This window comes from Nilaparvata lugens, chromosome X, assembly GCF_014356525.2.
Source record: "Nilaparvata lugens isolate BPH chromosome X, ASM1435652v1, whole genome shotgun sequence".
Classification (NCBI taxonomy): domain Eukaryota; kingdom Metazoa; phylum Arthropoda; class Insecta; order Hemiptera; family Delphacidae; genus Nilaparvata; species Nilaparvata lugens.
In genome coordinates, this window is record NC_052518.1 from 54,261,483 (window position 1) to 54,267,315 (window position 5,833).

At 30.4% G+C, this 5,833-nt stretch overlaps 1 long non-coding RNA gene across 2 annotated transcripts in view; it reads left to right on the forward strand.

The window, feature by feature from the left end:
- The first annotated feature begins 1,020 nt into the window (after nucleotides 1-1,020).
- LOC120355054 overlaps nucleotides 1,021-5,833 on the forward strand; it is a 9,445-nt gene continuing 4,632 nt past the window's right edge. The window contains exons 1-3 of one of the 2 annotated variants that reach the window (XR_005573394.1): nucleotides 1,021-1,159; nucleotides 2,473-2,599; nucleotides 3,526-3,646. This is a non-coding gene — a long non-coding RNA (uncharacterized LOC120355054). The remainder of the gene's footprint in view (nucleotides 1,160-2,472; nucleotides 2,600-3,525; nucleotides 3,647-5,833) is intronic. The other variant, XR_005573395.1, reaches the window with a different exon arrangement.

Below are 5,833 nucleotides of genomic sequence, written 5' to 3' on the forward strand. Positions count from 1 at the left end.
TTCAATTTAGGCTTTCTGACCAATAGGCCTAATTCCTAAGTGGAATTGAATTCCAATCCCTTTCTATCTTCTTCAAAAATCGTCTCCAACTCACCGTTATCGAGATAAAGAAAATGTTTTACACAAATTAAGACTGAAATTTTTTTGAGTTTTCCAAAAAGTCTCACTTTAAGCTTTTTGTTAATCAATTCGGGTGCAGAATTGCAATTCAAATACTTTTTGTCTTTTGCGAAAATCGTCTAAAATGCACTGTTAACGATATAATTGACCTTTTGCGCTAAATCCAGAGGGACTGAATAAATTTGCCAGATGTTCAAGTTTCCCAAAAAAGTCGAAAAATTGTATTTCTAATCAATAGTTCGGATGCAGAATTGAATTTCAAACACTTTTTGTCTCTTGCGAAAATCGTCTACAACGTACTGTTGATGATATAATAGACCTTTTGCGCTAATTGTAATCCAGATAGGGACTTGGAAAAAATTTGATCGATTTCTAAGTTTCCCAAAAATGTTCAAAAAAGCAGTCTTTTATCACTTATTCGGCTACAGAAGTAGATTTCCAGCACTTCTTCTCAATGCAAAAATCCCCTAAGACGGGCCGTTGACGGGCTACTAACGTTTAAAATTTTAAATAATTGGTAATTGATGATGGAAAATTTTGAAAAAAATAATTAACGATTCTGTTCATGTTATAAACATTGTCCTAGAATTTCAAATGTTTCCATCCAAAATTGAAAAAGTTATATCATTTTTTCCAAATTAGATTCCAGTTTGTGCTAAAAATCATGTCACACACCAAGCCTATGAAATAATTTTCAAGTTTTAAATTCAAATAATAATAAACCAGGTACTATTTTATTGATTCCAACATTATTTCAGTGGAAGCACAAATGTCCCCCATAAAGAAATCATTAATCCGTCCCAGAAATATGGACTGTTTTAATGTTAACAATAAAGATTGTCTATATCAATAACTTTGAAATTCCCAGGGTGATTCATGCTTGTGTGCTACTGCACTTGAGCGACAGCCATTAAAGATGTCCTGTCTCCTACAGTTTTCAGTAGTTGAAGGTGAAGTTGGTTCGTTGTTTGTTTATCCTCTATTTTATCGCGTCATCAAGTTGATGATGATTTTTGATTGCTGAAGGTCTTAAATTAAGGTAAGATCATTCATTTATGTCTAGGATATTTATTAATAAGTTTAATATCATACAGAAGTTACCTACTAAACAAAGCTGTTTAGCCTAGTGATGGCAAAGCATTCCCCAGACAAATTTGTAAAGCACATGTTGTTTTTAAAAGCACTATGGTAAATAATTATGTTAGGCCCTATTAATAACCCTGATACTACATTAACTGCAATGTTTAGTGTGTATAAGTTAATTTTTCTCCATTTTTAAACCCAAACAGTTGATTTAACCAACTGCTAACATTCTTGGTACCTTAAACTTGTAAAACAACTATCAAGTGTGGTTTCGATTTTATGATTTAGGTAATAATTTTTAAACTAGTGATTATATGATTCAGTAATATCATAATAGATTGATTTAATTATTATGAATGTTTAAGATATAAGAAGCTATTGTAAAATGTTACAATAATAAAGCTAATACCAGAATAGACCTACCCACTAATAATATTTTAGTTATTTATAGGCATAAGTTATTAGGGACTATGGTTACATTTGACCTAATTAACTTTTTGAATACAGTATTTTGATTAGATAAAACATTATTTATTTCTATATGACTAGTATCAAATCAATCTCTTGAGAAATACTCTAAATAAACTGTAAATAGCAGCAATCATTCTTATTGATAGGCTACAATTTAATAATTAGTTCAGTACTATGTAAGGTCCTCAAATACTCCCTTGTATTGGTTTATTGTTTTAATACTATCAATTTATTAAAACCATACTAAATTATTACTTCAAAATTTCGGTGTGAATGCACGTCCAGTGCCAACATACCTGTCATCAAATTTTTGTTGGGATCGATTATTAAGTATGCGATTTTGAGCACAAAATCACAAAAATTAAACGGCGGTCACTATTGTTTTTGAAATAAACTAAGTTCAAAGTAGCACAATTTTACATGCATTTAACCTATGAGTAGCAGCCATTTTGATTATTGAAATCATCAAATTATGATATTCCTAATCTGAGTTTTCCTAACCCAAAGCTTTTCCTAACCTAAGCTTTATTAACCTAAAGCTTTTCCTAACCTTAGCTACTTATGGTTGCTACTTATAGCATAGGTTAAATGCATGTAAAGTTATGCTACTTTGAACTTAGTTTATTTTGAAAACAATAGTGACCGCCGTTTAATTTTTTGATTTTGTGCTCAAAATATCATACTAAATCGATCCCAACCAAAAATTTGATGACAGGTATGTTGGCACTGGACGTGCACTTTAGCCAAAATTTCTTTCAATTAGATAATTGCTTTCATACATGTTCCATTTGATTTCAGACGAAGGTGGGAATAGAACTGCAGATACATATTATACTAAAATCCACCATGACAGATGAATATGATGCCAAGGATTAGATTTGAAAAAAGTTCTTCTCCTCTCTACATTTGATGAAAGCCATTTTCAGTAAGTTGCACTCTATCTCCTTCAATAATCAAATTTTTCAACATACATAAACAAACTTACTTGTAACCTTAACAAACAAACTTAGGCTACCTACAATAGCCCATATTTAAGAATTACTGAAGCAGTTTTAAGATTTTATGTCAAGCCCTATTAATAACCCCAATATAACAGTAATTGCAATTTTTAGTGTGTATAAGTTGAATGTTTATCATTTTCAAACACTAAGGCCCGGTTGCACAAAAGCCGGTTAAATTTTAACCGTGATTAATTCCGCGAGAGCCAATCATAGAAGCCGTTTTATCAAAAACGCATTCTCTGATTGGTTCTCGTGAAGTTAATCACGGTTAAAATTTAACCGGCTTTTGTGCAACCGGGTCTAACAGTTGATTAAACTATTACCATTGTTGGTTAACTTCAAACTTGTAAAAAAACTATTAAGTTGGTGGTTTTAATTTCATGATTCAATACATTTTAAGCTAGTGATTATATGATTCAGTAATATTATAATAGATTGATTCAATATCATGGATGGTTATGATATAAAAGAAGCTATTGTAAAATGTTACAATAATAGAACTATTCATAACACCATAATAGGCCTACCTACTAATTATTAGTTATTTTTATTAGGGACTATAGTTACATTTTTGTTAGGGACATGAACTAAATTTTTTTTCAATATTTTGATTAGATTAAACCATATTTATTCCAATATGACCAGTATAAAATAACCCCCTTGAGAAATACTTTAAATAAATTGTAAATAGAAGCAATCATTCTCATTGATAGGCTACAATTTGATAATTAGTTCAGTACTATGTAAGGTCCTTGAAAACTCTCTTGTATTGGTTTATTTACTATCACTTATAAAATTCCTTTCAATTAGAAAATCGCTTTCATACATTTGATGTATCATTTGATTTCAGGCAAAGGTGGGAAATAGAAGTGCAGACGCATATACCAAAATCCACCATGACAGACGAATATGCTGCCAACTACAGTTTTAGATTTAAAACTCCTTTCTACATCTGATGGAAACCATTTTCAGTAAGTTGCACTATACTATTTCCTAATAACTAAAGCAGTTTTAAAATTTTAAAATGATAACTTTATAATTGAATAGGCTCAGATTTTTAATTTCATATGAAGCAAAAATTTATTGTAAAACAAGCTGCAAATTAGTATAGTAATTTCCAAAGAACCATATTGGAGACTTAAGTCACAATAAATCTTAATAATGTTGGATATGTTACAAGAAGTTTGATGAATGAGTGAACTGGCAGAAGTGTGAACCACGGCTAGAGTCGGCTTAAGGTTGTGCAAAGGCTAAAAATAAAATTTATACTGGTGATATTTTTCAAAGTTTTTCGGTTTGTATATCATCAACCTATCAAAATGAAAAGGTATTCTCAGGAAAACATTTTTTCCGATCATTAGTTTTTGAGATATGAGAGCCTAAAGTTTGAATTTTTGGGACAGAACATTTAAAATTCGGTAAAAGATAAATCCTTGAGATTTAGAGGATAGATTCTTCATAGTATTGTTGAACTATCAAAAAAATATTTTCTGAAAATATCCATTTTATCGAAAATACAAGGTTTTTGGGCCACTCTGTATCTATATAGAACAAGACAATTATTTATCATGCAAATATTGGTTGGTTCTGAATTTATTTATCCTTTTGTGGATACAATCACAAATCATAAAAATATAATTTGGAAAGAATAGCAGGCTTTGCCCAAAACTATTTTATTCCCAAATTTTTATAATGAATAATATGTCCCAAAATGTTTTTATAATTTTACTGCTGAAAGTTCAAGTTTAATTTTCATTGATGTTTAAAAAAATATAGGTATAAAAATCAGAAATAAAATATAAATTACTAGCAGGCCCTCTTTTTCATGTCTATATTGACTGGACTAATATGGTTGCAACTTTGAGTGAGTTAGTGTGAACGCATTACTGGGATAAAACATACCTATAGTCTTTTTTCTTCAGGGCTACTTTTGAATAATACTTGAGAATAGAAATCAAAGAAAAATAAAAATAATATTATTCTAATATTTTTATTTCTAAAAAGAAATATGCCAATTTTAAAATGGGTACTTGAATTTCTGTTTTTATTTACATACCTACAGGTATGGTTTGAAAAACAAATACGGCTATCTACTACAGTGCAGTGTAAATATTGCCTAAAACGCTAACCTTGCTAACATATAAAAATCAACATACAATAAAAATAAGTAACATCCATATTTACATAACCAAAAATGTCATATATTCGACTATAAAGGAATAGCACATTCGCTCCTGGGTGGCACATATATGTGCCACATGACTAATCAACTCCTCCCAATAAAAAATTAGGTTTACTTCATATATACCAGTCAATTAATACAGGATACTCCACACATTCCAAATCATATCACCTGTTGAAATGAATATTTCCTTAACAGTAATTTGAATTACTCTGTAAGATCGTTAAATTCCTCAAGTTTCTCAAATTTCAGGGTTTTTTCACTCGTGACACATATATGTGCCACTCGGTCTTTATATAGAATGGTGAGTGTAAAACAAGGATAGGTAGTGTATAGCAGGTTGCCTCAATCGCGTTTACATACGCGGATGAGATGGCATGAGCCTACGTGGCAAACGCCGGCTTCCCATAAGAATTACATACAAAACACCGCGTCAAATATCACTTCCTCACATAAAAACCGCTGTATTGATAAAAAATATGAATATGCTATTCAATTCAGAAATAAACAAGCTCCACATCAATGTGTATTTCGAAAACATTAATTCATTTCGAAAAGTGTAGAAAGTCCTTGAATCTATCACTATATTCAATCGGTAAAACCTATTCATATTTGTGATAAGGCTGGTAACTTATTTGTTTTGGACTTATTTTAAACAATAATATGACAAAATGAAGCGAACTTATTTAATTTTATGCTGGTCGTCCAATAATATTTAAAAATGATTGTTTCTTATTTGACAATTGTTTGTGAAAATTGATAGTTGTATCGTCACCCGGAATGCTAGTTGCAAGCATTTGTATTAATGATATTTGTTTAAGACTTTATTAATTGACATATACCTAGAACCAATTTAGCGAAATCATGGAACTGTTCACCATGGTTACAAGTTATTTTTAGAACGTTGAACTGTCTGGTTACTAATAATTATTTCAGTTGTCTACTGGAAAGCATAGTGCCAACACGTTGCTCTTGT